Below are 17,091 nucleotides of genomic sequence, written 5' to 3'. Positions count from 1 at the left end.
TGATGCCAAGCATATTTTCTTGTGCCAATTGACCATTTGTATCTCTTCTTCAGAGATTGTGGCTTCTTGGATGAATCTGTTTCTGAGGTCAGTTGTTTTTTTTTTGTTTTTTGGTTTTTTTTTTGAGACAGCGTCTCACTGTCACCCAGACTGGAGTGCAGTGGCACAATGTCGGCTCACTGCAACCTCTGCCTCCTGGGCTCAAGGAATTTTTCTGGCTCAGCCTCCTGAGTAGCTGGGATTACTGGCACACACCACCACATCCGGCTAATTTTTTTTTTTTTTGTATTATTAGTAGAAAGGAGGTTTCACCATGTTGACCACGCTGTGAAGTCAGTTTTTGATATTTGTTCTGACACTAAGAGGACTCTACCCAGCTGTTCTAATCTACAGTTGACCTTTGAGCAATACAGGTATGAGCTATGATTATAAAAAAAAAAAAAATCTACTTATATGTGGTTTTTCTTCTGCCTCTGCCACCCATGAGACAGTAAAACCAATGCCTCTGTAACCGGTGGAAGGTATCCGAGTTACTGATGGCGAATCCTCATGGGGCTGCAGCAGCCTCAATTCTTGCCTCCTCCTCAGAAGAAATTTGACTGAGGGGCACAAGGCAGAAAAAGAGACCAAGACAGGTTTCAGAGCAGGAGTGGAAGTTTATTTTAAAAGGATTTAAAACGGGAAAGAAAATAAGGAAAGTACGCTTGGAAGAGACTCAAGGGGGCACCGAGGTCACGTGCAGTGTTTAACCTTCATCCTAAGACTTTAAACGCTGGGCCCTTTCCCATGGTTTTTCCCTTAGGGTGGAAGTAAGGAACCTCTTACCCTGTGGAGGTGAGCTTGCGCGGTATGGACATGCGCAGTAAAGACGCTCTTACCCTGGTGAGGTGAGCATGCGCGTTATGGACATGCGCAGTAAGGATGCTCGTACCCTGGGGAGGTGAGCATGCGCGGTATGTTTAGGAAGTTGCAGACAAGCCTCTCTGAGGCTTTCTTCCGTTTTCCAGGGGACTGTCCTCAGAACGTCATACTCTGCCGTTTTGTCTCTTAATGCGCACGCTCAGGAAGCTGTGTCTCCGTGGTGCCTGCATTCAATTAACATTTTAGTACAGCACTTGTGAATCTTCCGAAAATGGCCTCTCCCTGGCACCGGCTGCGAATTTATCGCTTTTAAAGAGGCAATGTGGTAAGTGCCAAACCATCACCGGATATTTCTAGTTGGTGGGGAAGGAGCCCTCTCCTGCCCCGCTCATGCTTGTCTAACTACCTGTAACACCTCCTTTTTCTCCTCCTCTCAGCCTACTCAGCCTACTCAGCGTAAAGACGATAAAGGTGAAGACCTTTATGATGATCCACTTTCACTGAATGAATAGTAAATATATTTTCTCCTTCTTATGATTTACTTAATAATATTTTCCTTTCTCTAGCTTACTCTATTATGAGAATACAATGTGTAATACATATAACCTACAAAATCTATGTTAGTCAACTGTTTATGTTGTCAGTAAGACTTCCTGTCAACAGTAGGCTATTAATAGTTCGTTTCTGGGGCAGCCAAATATTATACACAGATTTTTAACTGCATAGGGGGTCAGGGCTTCTAACTTCCGTGTTGTTCAAGGCTCAAGTGTACATCTGTCTTCTGAAAGCTAGCTGGATCATGGTCTAACCTGTACCATTATGTGACTCATAAATTCCTTTCAGGTTTTTCACCACAACTCCATTCTTCTTGAGAAAGCCCTTGGTCTTGACTTTTTCCGTATTTTATTGCAAATGAAGTCAATGCCTTTGGGAAGGGATCAGGAGCTGTTTTAAATCTGTTTCTCCCCCGGCATATCTCTTAACCAGGACTCTGGAGCCTGGGTTGGGACAATGACAAGTCTCTCTTTGAGTGACATCACACTCTAGTCGGTGGTGCTGGGTGGGCTAGTGAAGCAGCCAGCTGAGGGACTCTTGGTTTATGTCTGCAGGCCTAGGATCACCACCTCATTAGTTGGGTCAGGGTTATGAGGAGCCTGGTGTCATCAGCCTGCCATGCTTTGAGTGGGCAGTGCAGTCACTCAAGACTCAGCCCCAACACAAAGTAGCTGGAGGTGAGATGAGAAATGTGGATGTTCTGGGAAGACAGCCTCCAGCTGAGAGCCAGGGAAAGGGACCCCAGTGCTTGGCAGCACCAGCAGTCTGGAGTGGAGAGTCTACCTCACTGAGCTGTAGCCATCTTCATTCAAAATAAGACAGATTCTGTTCTTCCTTGCTGATTTTTGTAATTGTTCTTGAATAGATGTTTCTTTATTTGCTATTTGTACTTTGTACCATTTCCAGGGATCTTTAATTTTTTTTTTATAGTTTTCACCAATTTATCTGGTCAGTGGAGGTCCACACCATCAAGCTATCATAATTCTCTTTTTATTGAAAAAATAACATATGCAAACAGGACTAATTTAGAAACCAACCCACAAACAAACATTGGACGACATAATATCCACCACTCAGAATTATAATTATATTTGAACATGTGTCATGGATGTAAAGTGATTATTGTAGTGCCTAACAAATGGTGCCTATAACAGATAGTTCCAAAGATAATGTGGGAGCTAAGAATGGTGAGTAATTTTTTTAGTAACAGCCAAAGAAATGGTGAGAATGAGCTTTCTCTAGAAACTTGTGATGGAGCAGGCACAGGAAAAGTAAGATATGTAGTTTAACTGAAACACTCCACTGCTTGTGAGGAACAAAAGCAGCATGGGATGTGGTCCCTGCCCTCCAGGGAATTGCAAATTATTTTAGAAGACAAGATGCTGACTTTCAAAATATGTACTTAATCTGTGAGGCCACTGAGAAATCATCTAATACAATGCTCGTATCGTAATATAAATGAGGAAATGAAGGCTCAGGGATTCACTTTCTAAGATTTCTACATGCTATAGTAGAAGCGATCTAACCTAGAATGTACACCTAATTTGACCTAGTGATCATTCTGTAAATAACTATATTGTGAAACTGTCTGTAGTTGGTGTTCCTGAGAAGTAATTACTGCTAGAATTCAGATGTAGGAGCCATCACTACAGTTGCTGTGATTAGAGAAGGCTGCAGCTTAGAGCTGAAGGTTTATCCCAGCTGTGAGGCAGTGGGGTTCAAAATGAATGTAGAATAGAATTAATGAGCAGTTTTCAAAAACCCCACGGACCATACCTCACCACAGGTGTCAGGATTGTTTAATGTGCTCCAGTCGATTCTAACTTCTAGCCCAGGTACGGAAGCACCATTGTAATGGAAAGATAGGAGCGATTAGCAAAACTTAGAGGAAAGTATTTCCAATGAGGAAGATTGATTAGCTAGTGCAAGGAAGTAGAAAATTGCATAATGTGTTGACAAGACTGAAAACATAGACATTTACAAATATATTTATTGTTAAGTAAATCAATACTACCTGTGTACCTATCTGGATTTATTTTACAGTGGTCAAAAGCCATTAACTGTTTGGGGAGGAAGCAATAGAACTGAACCCTATTGCTTAGAAGATTAAAATGGGAAGACACAGGGACCCTCCTCCAAAAGCAGGTGACGTGTTTCTACAGTTCCTGCAGTGACTTGTAGGTATCTGTATCCCAGGGTACAGTCTTGTAGTTTGGTTCTTCCAGCTAGAAGGATTTTAGGCACTCTGAGACCTCTGTTCTCAGGTCTGGAGGCAGTCTTGTCCATTTTGGAATAAGGACAATTGAGGCAACAGGATGACAGCTAATATCTATAGTAGACCCACAAAGGGCATGCACATTATCTCGTCTAGCTCACCGAGTTAGTGCTACGCAAGGAGTCAATAGGTATTACATGCTGAACATTGGCCAACCTGATTACCAGTTTTTTTATGTGATGTGCCCAGGTGTGAAGCTCATGAAAACTATGCTGTCTTTCCCTTTCTCAATTCTTCTAGTGTCACTTCCTATGATACATTATCAATGTGCATTGTGGGTTACATGCATATTTTGTCCTAAATTGGATATCATATTATACCTTTTTTGAATTTCTATTATCTGATACATAATACCCCACAAATATTTGTGTTATTATCACCACTCTATGACTGGAGGAGCTGAAGCTCAGGGAAATAGCTTGCCTGGAGTGACAGACAGATTAAGGCATAACTGGAACTGGAGCCCAGGCTGACTATGGATGCCGGCACTTACAAGCTGCCTCCACTGGGATGTGTTTTCAGCCCTACACTGGTGAGACTGTGCTCGCATGTCTGGCCTGTTTTCCTAAAGCCTGGTGCACCTGAAAGCTAATAGGCTCCAAATAAGTATGTATTGATTGAATAAGATCTCCTGCCAGCCTTGCTTCCTGCCCTAGAACTATGAAGAAAGTGTGGCCAGCCTACAGAGGAGACATCAGCTAAAGCAGAGATATGTTCTAACAGCCCATGGGCCAATTTAATCCATAGGGAGAATCAGGACCATGACAATTAGGTGCCATGAAGCAGATTCTGGTTTCAAAAAAATTTTTTATTTTGCTACTGGACCCTCCAAATTGAAGTTGACTTCATAATGACGAAGGAGATTCTGTGTCACTGGGGCCTTTAGAAAAGGAGGGCAAACTTCCCTTCGGTCTGCATATTATTGAAGATACTCATGCATCAGAAGAGGCAGTTTTCAATATGGATTGCATGCAATATTCATAAGGGAGATTTCGCTAACACCTGGGCTCTGCTTAAAACCAATAAAAACCAACCATCAGCAGGGAGAACTAGCCATTGGTAGTGTCCAGGTTTACCTGGCGATTCCAGGGTGCAGCCAGGATTGAGAATGACTGAACTGGGGAGTGAGACAAGAGTGAGGAATAAATAATGATTGTTATGTGGGAATGCATAAAAATATGGACAGACTCTCGGGTTACCCTCTGAAATATACTAGTTTATGATTCCTGGAGGAAGGAGTTTAAGAAGGAGGAAGAAGAACCTTCTAATTTAAAAAGTCTCCAAGGTGATTCAGATGAGCCTTGCTAGCCCTAGGATGTAGACCAGCATTCCAGAACATTCAGACTAGAGCTCAGTGCTTGTGTGACTTCTCCTGTCTGTCCCAGGTGTGTGGTACCACCCAATCTGGACCATGTCCAGAACACAGGGCCCCTCTAGCAAAAATATTCAGGTACCAGTTCCATCCATGCCCAGCTTATGTCATTGTCTTCTTTCCCCAAAATTGGAGTATACCTTAATCCAAATTCTGCTTGTGCTGGCTTCTGGGTTCCCCTCAGTGTCTTCCAGCCTGTAGGTCCCAGGTTGGTCTGGTCTCTGGGGTCTAGCACAGTGCTGTAAAAGAGACATCTTTCTCCTGGTCTCTGCTTTGACAGCAAAAGCTTTTAACTCCCTGTGTGTTTGATTTTAATTTGCTTTGTAGTATCAGTGCTTTCTGGGAACCTGTCAGGTCAGCATATAAAAAGAGATCTGCAAAAGATTAAGTTATTCAATACTAGGTCTTTTTGAACTGCAGCATACGGGGAGGGAGTCTCATTTTTATAATCTTTTTCTCCAAGATGCAAAGGCCTAAAAGCTGGCCTTTCTCTTCAAAACATGGATGCTTTACCTAAGGGAGAAAGGGTCTTTCTTTCGTGTCAGTTAGAGTCAGCCATCAGGCACAAACACACACAAATAGAAATGCATCAACTCATCATCGGTGGCTCTTGATTGTACACAGCCAGCCCCTGGGCCCTTTTCCATCACAGGTAATTACAGGTGAGCTACATGACAGAGCCTCAGTCAGTGTCATCATTTCTAGAATATGCAATTTTTTGAATCCTAATAAAATTTGTTACAATATATATGAGAAAAGTTAATCATGCTTATAAACCAGTTTATAGATATAGATGTATTTTGTAGATGTACATAATTTCAAAAATAGTCAATATACACACACTAGCAGACACTTCAAAATGATGAATTGATAATTTCTTGCTTATCTTTTTGGCTGTGTGTTAAATAAGCTCATTTACATTTTTATTTTTCATTCTTTTGTTCTCTCTTTCAATGTTTCAACTACACAGAGGTTCAAAATCACTAAATGCAAACACCAAGACATTAGATCTGGAATGTAGTCTTCAAAACCGGTATCCCCCAAGATGCTAGGCACAGGCATTGAGCGCCAAGAATAACCACATTGATTCAGACTTCTCCTTTAGTCCTCAAAGTCTAATTTAAATGCTGATGATGTTTGTACATTGGCTTAAAAAAGAAAAAAACTCTTTACAGAAAACTCTTCACTGCTTTCACATAGGACTCTGCTTTAGATTTTCTCAAGTCTGTCACTAATCAACCATAGAGTCTTTCAATACTGGTAAAGTTAAATATTGGTATTTTTACAAGGTAACTCATGCAGGGATAAGCTTTGGTGTCATTTAATCTGTATCTATAGCTGGACACTGACTGGATCTTTTTTGTAGCTTTTGAGTAGCCTTCTGGAGATTAATCTGGGGATGGATTGTAGCCTCAGAGTCCAATCAGAGTCAGCCCGTTTGGTGGTTTAGATAACCAGGTCTACTAGGCTCTTTAATCTTATCCTAGGAGATATGACTGGCATTTAGGATCTGCTTTCTCAGTGGAAGACTTGGCAGCATCCTTTTGTTGAAGGATGATATCAGTCCACCTTCTAGTATCACCTTGGTTCTGTTCGTGGTTTGTTGTTGATGTAACTCTAAAGTATGAAACAGTGGTTGGCACTTAGGAGATGACTTGTAAGCATTCTTCTTGTTAATGAAATGCTATTGACATGTAGCCATAGTTAGGGTATTATATACTTGAATTTTTTAGATCCTAAGTGTTCTTACCAAATAAAGGTAACTGTGAGGTGACAAATATATTAATTAGTTTGACTCTGAAAATCATTACACAAGTTATACTTATATCAAAATACCACATTTTACATCTTAAGTATATAAATTTTTTATTTGTCAATCATACCTCAATAAAGCTGACAAAAATTAGTTAATTAATTAATGCTATTTATTGCCAATTCTTCCTCCAGCCAAATGTTGATCTACGTGTAGTTCAGTGGAAAATTTTATCTTGGACACTGATGTGGTTTGGCTCTGTGTCCCCACCCAAATCTTATGTTGAATTTTAATCTCCCGGTGTTAGAGGTGGGGCTTGATGGGAGGTGATTGGATCATGGCGGTGGTTTCTAATGGTTTAACACCATCCCCCTAGTGCTGCCTCATGGTAGAGTTCTCATGAGATCTGGTTGTTTAAAAGTGTGTAGTACCTCCCTCTTCATGCCCTAGTGCTACCTCTCTCTCATTCTCTCTCTCCCTCCTGTTGCCATGTAAAGATGTGCTCACTTCCCTTTCCACCATAGCCTTCCGTCATGATTGTAAGTTTCCTGAAGCTTTCCAGTCATGCTTTCTATACAGCCTGTGAAACTGTGAGTCAATTAAATCTCCTTTCATTATAAATTACATAGTCTCAGGTAGTTCCTTATAGCAATGTGAGAACAGACTAATACAGACACATTGCTGTCTCCTTGAACACAATACATCTTAAGCCAAAGCATATTTTCTTTCTTATGTGGCTTTTTTGGCCTAAAGCACATTCATCTCTTAATCTATCTATATATTTTATATATATAAACATATATAATATATAAACATATATAATATATATATAAACAATATATATATGTAATTTAGGAAGCCCTGAATGTATTTAGGGTTATGATGAAAAAAATCACCCTTCCTATAAAGTTTTCCCAGTTCCCCTTCCACCAACCTATAATCATCACTCTCCTTTCATTCCACTGTTCACTGGTAGCTTTACCACATTATAGTTTTGTATTAGTGATACTAATAATTATCATTTACTGAGTGTCTTTGTGACTGGCATGAATGGTTATATTATTACAGATTGGTTATTCCAAGCAATATTTTTATATGAGCTTCCAAACCTCCAAGCCTCCAATCACTCCCCTACTGCCTGTTGACCAAGGTCTGGTGACTTCCCCTGGAGAAGACCCTGCCAAAAGACCAACCCATTGTCCTCCTCATGAAGGGGCTAGACTAGGCCTCCTCGGTTGGGCTGTTTGTCCTCCTTGTCTCCCCTGGCTTCTTGCTAACTACCCCCCACCAAATCCTGAATATGACATAGTAAGTGTTTTACCACTGCCTTAACTCAGGTGCCTGGGGTCAGAAATGGACCCTGGATCTGCGTGGAGATGCTCTCAGATTCCATACTCTGATGTAGCTTTTGGTTCAGTTCCACGCCTGGGTTCTCCACTCTTTATAGTGTGTGTTACTCTAGGGTCTACACAGTGCTTTCATTATTACTTTATTCTTCAAAACAAGGCTGTAAAGGTGAGTAGAGGGTACTGGCGCCTCCTGTTGGTGGACAGGAAGATAAAGGGAGGCCGTGCAGGATGTCCAATTCAAGCATAGAAAGTGCTCAAGTTGAATTTATGTCTGTTTCTTTTCCTGTCCCACCATGCTGCCTCCAGTTCTGGAGACTGCTTGTTTTGCAGAGACTTGATTGGTTCTCAATAAACAATCTTAAGTCCTGGAAATTCTGTCTCCAATATAGTCTCCAACCTTCTGAAATTACTGTGGCAGGTCTGGACCTGATGCCTTCCACTTATGTGGATTTTTTTTTTCAGACACTGGCAATATTGCAAGTATAGTTATCATTCAATCTCAACAATGTGCCTTCCAAATATAAAAATCTAAATAAAAACTGTCTCAAGAGATTTGAAAATACGATAATCATTTTGGTGATTGATATGATTGTTCACAGCTGAAACTCATCAGTTCTCTAATGTCTATTTCAAATAAATGTATATAATTTGGGGCAAGTCAGCTAAATTTGCTTAGCATCAGGAACTTCGAAATTGGTACAATAAAAATAGCTAATACTTATACTAGAGACTCTTCATGTAGCATCTTTTTTGATCCTCACAACTTTGTGAGGCAAGTACTATTATTACTTTCATTTAATGATGGGAAAACAGAGACTCAGAGAGCTTAAAAGTGTCAGGGCCACAAAAGTAATATGTGCTGATTTCAGGAATTGGATCCATGAGCAATGCTCCTAAATACTGTGTTGAATTTTACTGTAATAAAATGGCCCCTGCCATCAAGTACAGTTCTGCTTATTAAAATGAGATGTCGTTTGTTAAAATTCAGCCTATGTCATTGCTCATTATGGTGAATATGAGTTTGCATATACAGTGAGTCCTTCCTTATGTCATCAATAAGTCTTGGAAACTGGGATTTTAAGCAAAATGATGTATAAGGAAGTCAGTATTACTGTAGACTAATTGATATGAACATGACTTAGATTCCTATGGCATGCTTCTGGTCACAAAAACATCACCAAACTTCAAAAATAAAGACCCTAAAACACTTCTAATATTGAACGTTGGAATAAATGTGAGCTATGTGTACTTTTAAGAAAGGCTAATAAAAACAAATAAGATATTTATCTGGTGATTCCAGTTCAGGGGTGCAGGTGACTGCAGCCTGTCTGGGCAGCTCAGGGTCTAAGACCGGAACCAACCCTGGACAGGACGCCATCCCATCGCAGGATGCCCTCATACACACACTCAGTTCGTGCAGAAGGAGGCCACTGAGACACACCAGTGAACCTAACGTGCCCTACTTTGGGATGTGGGAGGAAACTGAGTACCTGGAGAAAACCTACACAGAGAGTTGCACTGGCCGGGGGCAATGTTTATTCTCATAAACTTTATTACAAAACAACATTGAACAGAATGACATTATTTGAGGACCTGCCATACCTCTCCCTTGAAAAACAGGGCTGAATTAACTTAAGTGAAGTGTTTTCCTTAATTAATGTTTCTATGTGACAATATTAGTTTAGAAACACTCTCTGCTAAGAAAGACATTTGGAACTCAAACTTTAAAGACTAAAACATTCTTCTCTCAAAAGCAATTACTCGTGACTGAAAAATGCAGGAGAAAATTTCATGGAAACAACCTACCATCACAATGAAGCACCTTTCCAACGCTTATCGTCGTAAATGCTACTCTTGGAATAAGTCGTTTCTTTTGACAAGACTTTGAAGTAAGTATTATTAGTTTCCCATGCTATAGGTGAAGAGATAGAGGTACAGAGAATGTAAGCCACTTGTCCAAAACTAGTAAGTTGCAGAGCTGGGATGGTAACCCAAGCAGTCCAGCTCCAAGCCTGTGTTTTACCTTCTTCTTGCACTGCCCCTCTCCCAGGGATTGGGAACCATGTAAAGCCAGAACCAGTTTGTAGACATAGCCTTCATGTGGGTGAAGCTCAAGTCAGAGGAATGAGTTCATCCAGTCCCTGTGTGGCGAGCACTCCTTGCTACTGTGATGCTCTCTGTTCACTGGCCACACCCCTGTACAGGAGCACTTGGCTCCCACCTGGGATTTCTCATGGCATTTTCACCTTTGTCTTGCTTGCTCTTTATTCCTGCATCTAAATGACACCTGACTTTTTTTTTTTTTTAATTCCCCATTCCTGCACTGTGCTCACCCCTGGGTCAGATTCCTTGAGTTATTTTCACCTGGCCCTTGGGCTCTGGATTTCCAGAGAACACCCCTCTGACTGTGACCTGTGAGCACTTAACACAGGTGGGCATCGTCACCAGATTCAAATTATGTGAAATGCAATCGTGTGTGATGGGTAGGAAATCGCCACTATGGATTAATACCATCTATGGCGTTGCTTTTTTTAGAATTCCGTCAAGGCTCCAACTATGAATACAAGAGCTCTCACACCAGCTCCGGGCAAGGACTTTTCAAGTCCAATGTACAAAAGAATAGATAAGAAAAACAATAGAGGACTTAGAGAAAAATTCCATTTTACTTGAAATAAAGGTTTGTCTAAAGCCTAGTACGTTTTGGTTCACCTAAATCTTTCTGGTTTGGAAAAAAGGACCAGGGATTAATTTTTCAACCCATGTCTGTAACTCCTATAAAATCAGATTTATTTTACTTTCCATTTGGGAAAGATATTCTTTTTAATGGCCATGTCTACTTAAGAAGCCTTCAGCTGAGGTTTAAATTAGATTGAAATACGACCTGGATTGTGAATGTATCACTCTGTCTTTAATACCATAATCCTTTCATTTCCTAGCGTGGTTCAATAAATGAGAGAGAATTCATGCAAAAATGTACGTCGTTGAAAAGGTTGACTTGGAATTATGCTCATGATTGGTGGAGAGATTCATATCCATGATGTCATACTCATTTGACCCTGTTGCCATTCCTCGACTGGAGGAACTAGAGCAGGAGAACATGCTTGCACCTCACTTATGCAGGACCTGCTTCCTCCAGCCCATGATGTATGGCGCAGCCTTTCAGAATATGTAGAAAAATAAGATTTCTTTTCTTTAAAATTGCACATGAAGGACTCAAAATCAAATATATCATTAATGTTGCTTCGGAAGTTTTAATAGAAGGGGGTTTGTAGCTAACTGGAGAGACATGATTTTGCATGTTAACATGCTGTAAGCCACTTGCTAATTATAGCATAATGCATGCAAGAAAGAACACCATAGTTAAACTTTTAGAAAATATGTAACTCCATTATCTAAAATGCATGCAGGTGCTATAAAACTATAGTAGAAAGCTCATCCACCCTATCCAGTTTAAAGAAATGTTTGTTTTTCCTGCTATATCATATTGGTTAATATGTTGTTATTGATTACGTTTTATGTGACTTGAATTAAATTTGGCAAGTTGCAGCTTATTTGGTATAAAACTTATACTCATCAAAATATCTTTTTATACAAATATATTTATATGGTTATAAAATAATATATGTATTTATCATAGAGAGACTAAAGCACAATTATATAAAATTACACAAAAGTATATAAAATATAAAAACACACAAGTATATAAAATAGGTTTATATTTATACATATATAAATATACACAAATTAATACACAATCATTTATAAGAAAGTGGCCATGGTAAAGAGTAAAATAAAATTTGACTTAGCAGTGTAAGACTCGGACTTAAATTCCAGATCTCTCTATTAATGGGTTTACCTCCCTCAGCTCGGAATGCTCAATTTGTTTATCTAGCAAAAAATAAAAATAAAAAAATCATTTCTATGCTTTCTATTTCATAAACAGAGTGTGAAAGAGCTTGCAGCAAACTCTAAAAAGTTGAATATGTGCATCATGACATCTATGTATATTATATACAGATTACACATATCTATATTATGTGTTTACAAACTATGAAATAAACCAAACCTCTCGCTCCCCATACCGCCGCTCCCTGTTCTCATTTTGAACCTAAACTCCTCCCCCGACATCATCATCAGCCTATCAGCTTCTCTCTCGTAATTTGAAAAGCAGCATACCAGGCCTGGCATGGTGGCTCACGTCTGTAATCCCCACACCTTCGGAGACCGAGGCAGGCGGATCACTTGAGGTCAGGAGTTTGTGACGAGCCTGGCCAGCACGGCAAAACCCTGTCTCTACTAAAAATACAAAAATTAGCGTGGTGGCGGCCGCTTGTAATCCCAGCTACTCGGGAGGCTGAGACTGGAGAATCACTTGAACCCGGGAGGTGGAGACTGCAGTGAGCAGAGATCGGGCCATTGCACTCCAGCGTGGGAGACAGAGTGAGGCTCAGTCTCAAAAACAAACAAACAAAAAAAAAAAAAAAAAGAAAGAAAGAAAGAAAAGAAAGAAAAAAAAAAGAAAGAAAACCAATACACCTACTGGAAAATTTCTAAGGAGAGGACAAAATTGAGCCTTAAATAAAAGATATCACTCAGTGAGTTGATGTCACTCAGTTTTGTGTTTTAGCTGACTTTTATTACTACTTGGTGTCACGTGCTGGTTTAAGCACGTTTAAACTAACTTAATTCTGGAATAGTCATATGACATAACTACTGTTGGCATTTTACAGAGGAGAAAAATAACTCATGGGAAGTTATATATACGTGCTGAAGAGCTTTTATTTTTTTTTTTCTGTTTTATGATTGTTGTGGCTGTTTTATTTTGTTATGAAATTTAGTTTATGTTAGGATGTTCAGACAAGTGGATTACAGCAATATTCATGTAGCTCCATGAAATGCTCATTGTTCAATGTGCTCAAACAAGCGAGAAGCCTCCCAGGGTGCCAACTGGGAAATGTTTATAACCAAACACGTTTTTAAAACATGCACACAATGGAAAAGGCACAGAGAAATCAACATGCTTTTGTACATTTTTCCAAAATAACAAGAAAATATTGAAATCTTGAGAAAATTATTTTTAATGACTTCTCTATTGGAAATTTTTGATATTTACTAAATGTTATCATTTCCCAGAATAAACTATTGTTTCTACAAAGTGCTTTTCAATTCTTCCTCCAGAAAAATCCTATGAACAATTATTTAAGGAGAAATGTAATTCAGAATGGAAGAAGAAAGGGATAAGACTAATTTACCAAGTTGCCAGCAATTTTTGGTATTCATAGTTATTCAATAATAAAATGTTCTTATCCCAGTCTTTAGAGGAATTAAGTTATTTGACTAAATACATATTTTAAGGAGTAAAATTAATATTTGAATTTTTAGTAGATTTTTGTAACTCTAAGTGCCATGATTTTTCATTAAAAGAATAATAAACTCAGTGTTTTAAAATTGTGAATTATTATTCAATTTGTGATAACATTTTTCAATTAATTTTCAGGCACACAAGATAAACTTATCATAAGTCTAAATATAAATATTTTTAGATCTATTCCACTGGACCTAATTTGTATCTCCAAAAAATCCTAATAATTAAAATGGTTATTGGTATCAATAGCATAATTAGACCTTGAAATATAATTCTTCTGCTAACATTTGTTGAAAGACTAAAAATAACACTTTCCTGTATCTATTATCATGTGCTGGACCCTATGCTAAGCCTTATCTGCTAACCCTCATTGCCACCCAGGGTGAAAACTGCAATCCCCATTTTTATTTTAGAAATCAGGATGAGAAAGGCTAATTAAGATTTTCCCAAGGACTTACTGTAAATTAAGTGGTGATTCCAGACTTTATATTCAGCTTTTACTGACTTTAAAGCATAAAGTGGTTCCATCAAACCATGAATCATGTATGACTGAGTCCACGAGCCCTGTGGAGTTCATTAGCGCTGTCAGAGTGACCCTTAGCACTTTGGGGAAAATGGTCTGATTTTCTGTGTCCCACAGAGTGCTTTGGACATCACATCTGTCTTCTTCATATCTCCTTTTCTGATTACCATCTTAGTCCACCACATTTGTGAGAACCATGCACCACCTGCTACAGGAATCAATGGCCAACTCTTTCGAAAGATGCACAGAGAAACTTTTTTTCTCTCCAATCTTGAGAGTCACTTGTCAGAGAGGCACAGATAAACATAAAAATTTGAGAAAGAAAAGCCACGTCCAGCTGGAGAGGTGGAAAATTTAAATATACCATTTACATTAATAAACATTGAGTGTCTCTGTGTCTAGAACTCTGCTAGGTCTCTTTCTGGAGATGGATAAATGCTATTCACTTGTCAGGAAAAGAAGCTGTTCAGCATGGCTGGCTGAAGAATAGGATACTTACAGGAGAGAGTGGCTGGAGTTATATGTGCAAGTTGAGTAGAGAGTGTAAGAGTCTGTGTGCTCTATTGAGGATTTTAAACCTTACATCATCAGCAATGAGAGTCAACTAAGTTTTTAGTAGAAATGATGTGTGTTCAATTTTGTATTTTAAACAGCAACTCCAGGAGAAGAAAGGTGTGAGATTGGAAGCTATAAACATAGTTGCTGGCTGTTGATCAGATTAGTTTAAAAGTGAAGAAGACCTGAGCTAATATGAAGATGAAAATTGAGCGGTAAGACAATATTTGTAAATTACTTTTCTGGAAAATTACAATAAACTAAAGGATACATTGGACAGAGGGGGCAGTTAGGAAAGAATCAACAAGGCTGGAGGTTTCGAATTTGAGTGACTGGGCGGATGATGGAGCCATTAACTGGTTGGAAAAGGAGCTATTTTGGTGGGCCAGTTGAGTTTCCTTTTGGAATTGGGACTTAAAGTTGTTTTTGAATAGCCAAATGAAGGTGCTTTTGGACATAAGTGTCTATGGTTAAGAGAGGTAGAGGCAAGTGACTTGAGAATCTTGGCTATTGTGTAATAGTGAAGTACTTTCAAAAAATTGATGCAGGCAATGTTTCTATCTAGTGTACAATGGTTGGTTATCTTTCCAGTAACATTGCATCTTTCTTACCAGATAATGCATTCAGCTAATTTGTTTTTGTTATCCATTAATGAGGATATAACAAGGAAAGAAAATCAAAGAAATGGTATGATACTGGTGGGTGCTGATCCTCAGTAGGATAAGGGGAAAGACAATTTCTGCCAGATACTACTTTGAAACACAATGGATGGTGGCTCTGATGAGAGGAAGTAAGAGAGTGGGGAAATGTAGAATCATAAATGTTTTTTTAAGTGTAAAATGAAACCAACGTCTTCGAGAAAGATAGAAGTGCGAGGGAGCCCAAGAGAAAGTAGGATTGAGAATAGAGCATAGATACACTTTCCTGGGAGCAGTATTCTTCTGGGTGAAAAATGGCATACATCATCTATAATTTTAAGGCATATTGCCTATTTCAAAACAATGCTGCTATCAATTATTATGTAAGATTAAGTGAAGTTAAAATGTTACTTTAATTTCTTTATTAAATATCGTGTGTCTAAATAGATAAAAAAAGAGGGGGCCGAAAGGTGCGTCACATCATGCACCAAACTTTTCAGGGTGGCTGCGGCCTTTGGTGTAATTTATTTTACCCTGAGTGGCTTGGACAGACCTACAGTTAAACACTGTCCCCCAGCATATCAGCCATGTGAGCTTGTATACACACATGCACACACACCACACACACACCAGACACACACACAGACACTAGACACACACATACATACACACACACACTTTTCCTTAACCTCAGTTTATTTAATCTTATAAAGTGCATTAATATCACCTATGAATATAGCAGGGATTAAAATAAACCAGGTATGTAAAGAACATTAATCTGACAATCCTTTATGTTACGTTTCCTGCTTTCAGTTTGAGAAGAAATTTAAATTACATCATCTGTTGCTTTCCACTTATTATAGGCAATTCTAAAATACCACATCCACCTAAAAAACTTTGCTTTGTCTTTGACTTTATCCCTTGGTTTTTCCCACTGCATGTCTAATGGAAAGACTGTTCATTTTCCCCAGTATATCTCATAAGTTGCAGATGAACAACTGTCTTCTAGTCAGAGTTCTCTCAGGAAAACGTTTATATCCATAAAGAAATCTGACTTCCCATCAGCAACTTCCTGGCTTTATCAGTTTCAAATATCTCTGCATACCTACAGCATTTAATCACAGGAAGTATCTTCCTCCAAAACTTTCATGGGTAAAAGGAAGGATCTCTTTAATTATTTTTTCTTCTCTCTCTCTCTCTTTTTTTTTTTTTGTCCCCTGTTGTCTAAGGAAGAAAGGGTCTCTCTGTGTAGCCTTTTTCTATGCACAGGATGTATGTTAGGCTAATGTTAAATTGAGGCACAATAAAATTTTAATGAGTTTATTTAAACACACAAAAATTCATGAATCAGGCAGCTCCAAACCAGAAGTGTCTCAAGAGCTCCACCGAGGGGGAGGCGTTTATAGGATGTACGTGGAAATAAAGCAAGGAAGATGTTTGATTGGTTACAGGTATACAGTGGCCTTAATTGGTATATCCCGTTGGGAAAAGTCCCTAGTTCCATAATTATAGGTTTGTTGGCTACTTCTGATTGGTTGAGCTTGAGTTCTGTTTTTTTCTTTTAATGTAGGTATTTATAAGAAATAAGTTAAGTTTTGCTTATGTTTATAAATCAAGCAAGGTTGAAATTATTTATGACACCACACTGGTTTTGTCTGTTCAGGGATTCTTCAGGCCTGGTCTTCATTTGATTATACTTTGACCCTAATAAGCAAAATCCTTTTCTTTTTTTTTTCTTTTTCTTTTCTTTTCTTTTCTTTTTTTTTTTAAGACAAGTATATTTGACTTATTGATTTTGGAACTATGCATGCTATTGAATTAGAGACCAGCAGTGAATGTCCGTCT

The 17,091-nt window shown here is 38.8% G+C and overlaps 1 long non-coding RNA gene across 5 annotated transcripts in view; it reads left to right on the top strand.

Moving 5' to 3' along the window:
- Positions 1 to 269: 269 nt before the first annotated feature.
- Positions 270 to 17,091, top strand: part of LOC103881157 — a 40,220-nt gene continuing 23,398 nt past the window's right edge. For 2 of the 5 annotated variants that reach the window (XR_001898873.3, XR_004178168.1), the window contains exons 1-3: positions 273 to 1,186; positions 9,920 to 10,054; positions 14,707 to 14,823. This is a non-coding gene — a long non-coding RNA (uncharacterized LOC103881157). Of the gene's footprint in view, positions 1,187 to 1,298; positions 1,373 to 9,919; positions 10,055 to 14,706; positions 14,824 to 17,091 lie in introns of all 5 variants that reach the window. The other 3 variants (XR_002519738.2, XR_004178169.1, XR_642518.4) reach the window with 3 other exon arrangements.

This window comes from Papio anubis, chromosome 14, assembly GCF_008728515.1.
Source record: "Papio anubis isolate 15944 chromosome 14, Panubis1.0, whole genome shotgun sequence".
In the NCBI taxonomy this organism is placed as follows: Eukaryota; Metazoa; Chordata; class Mammalia; order Primates; family Cercopithecidae; genus Papio; species Papio anubis.
Note: the sequence above shows the minus strand (reverse complement) of the source record. Positions and strands in the feature narration are given on the sequence as shown.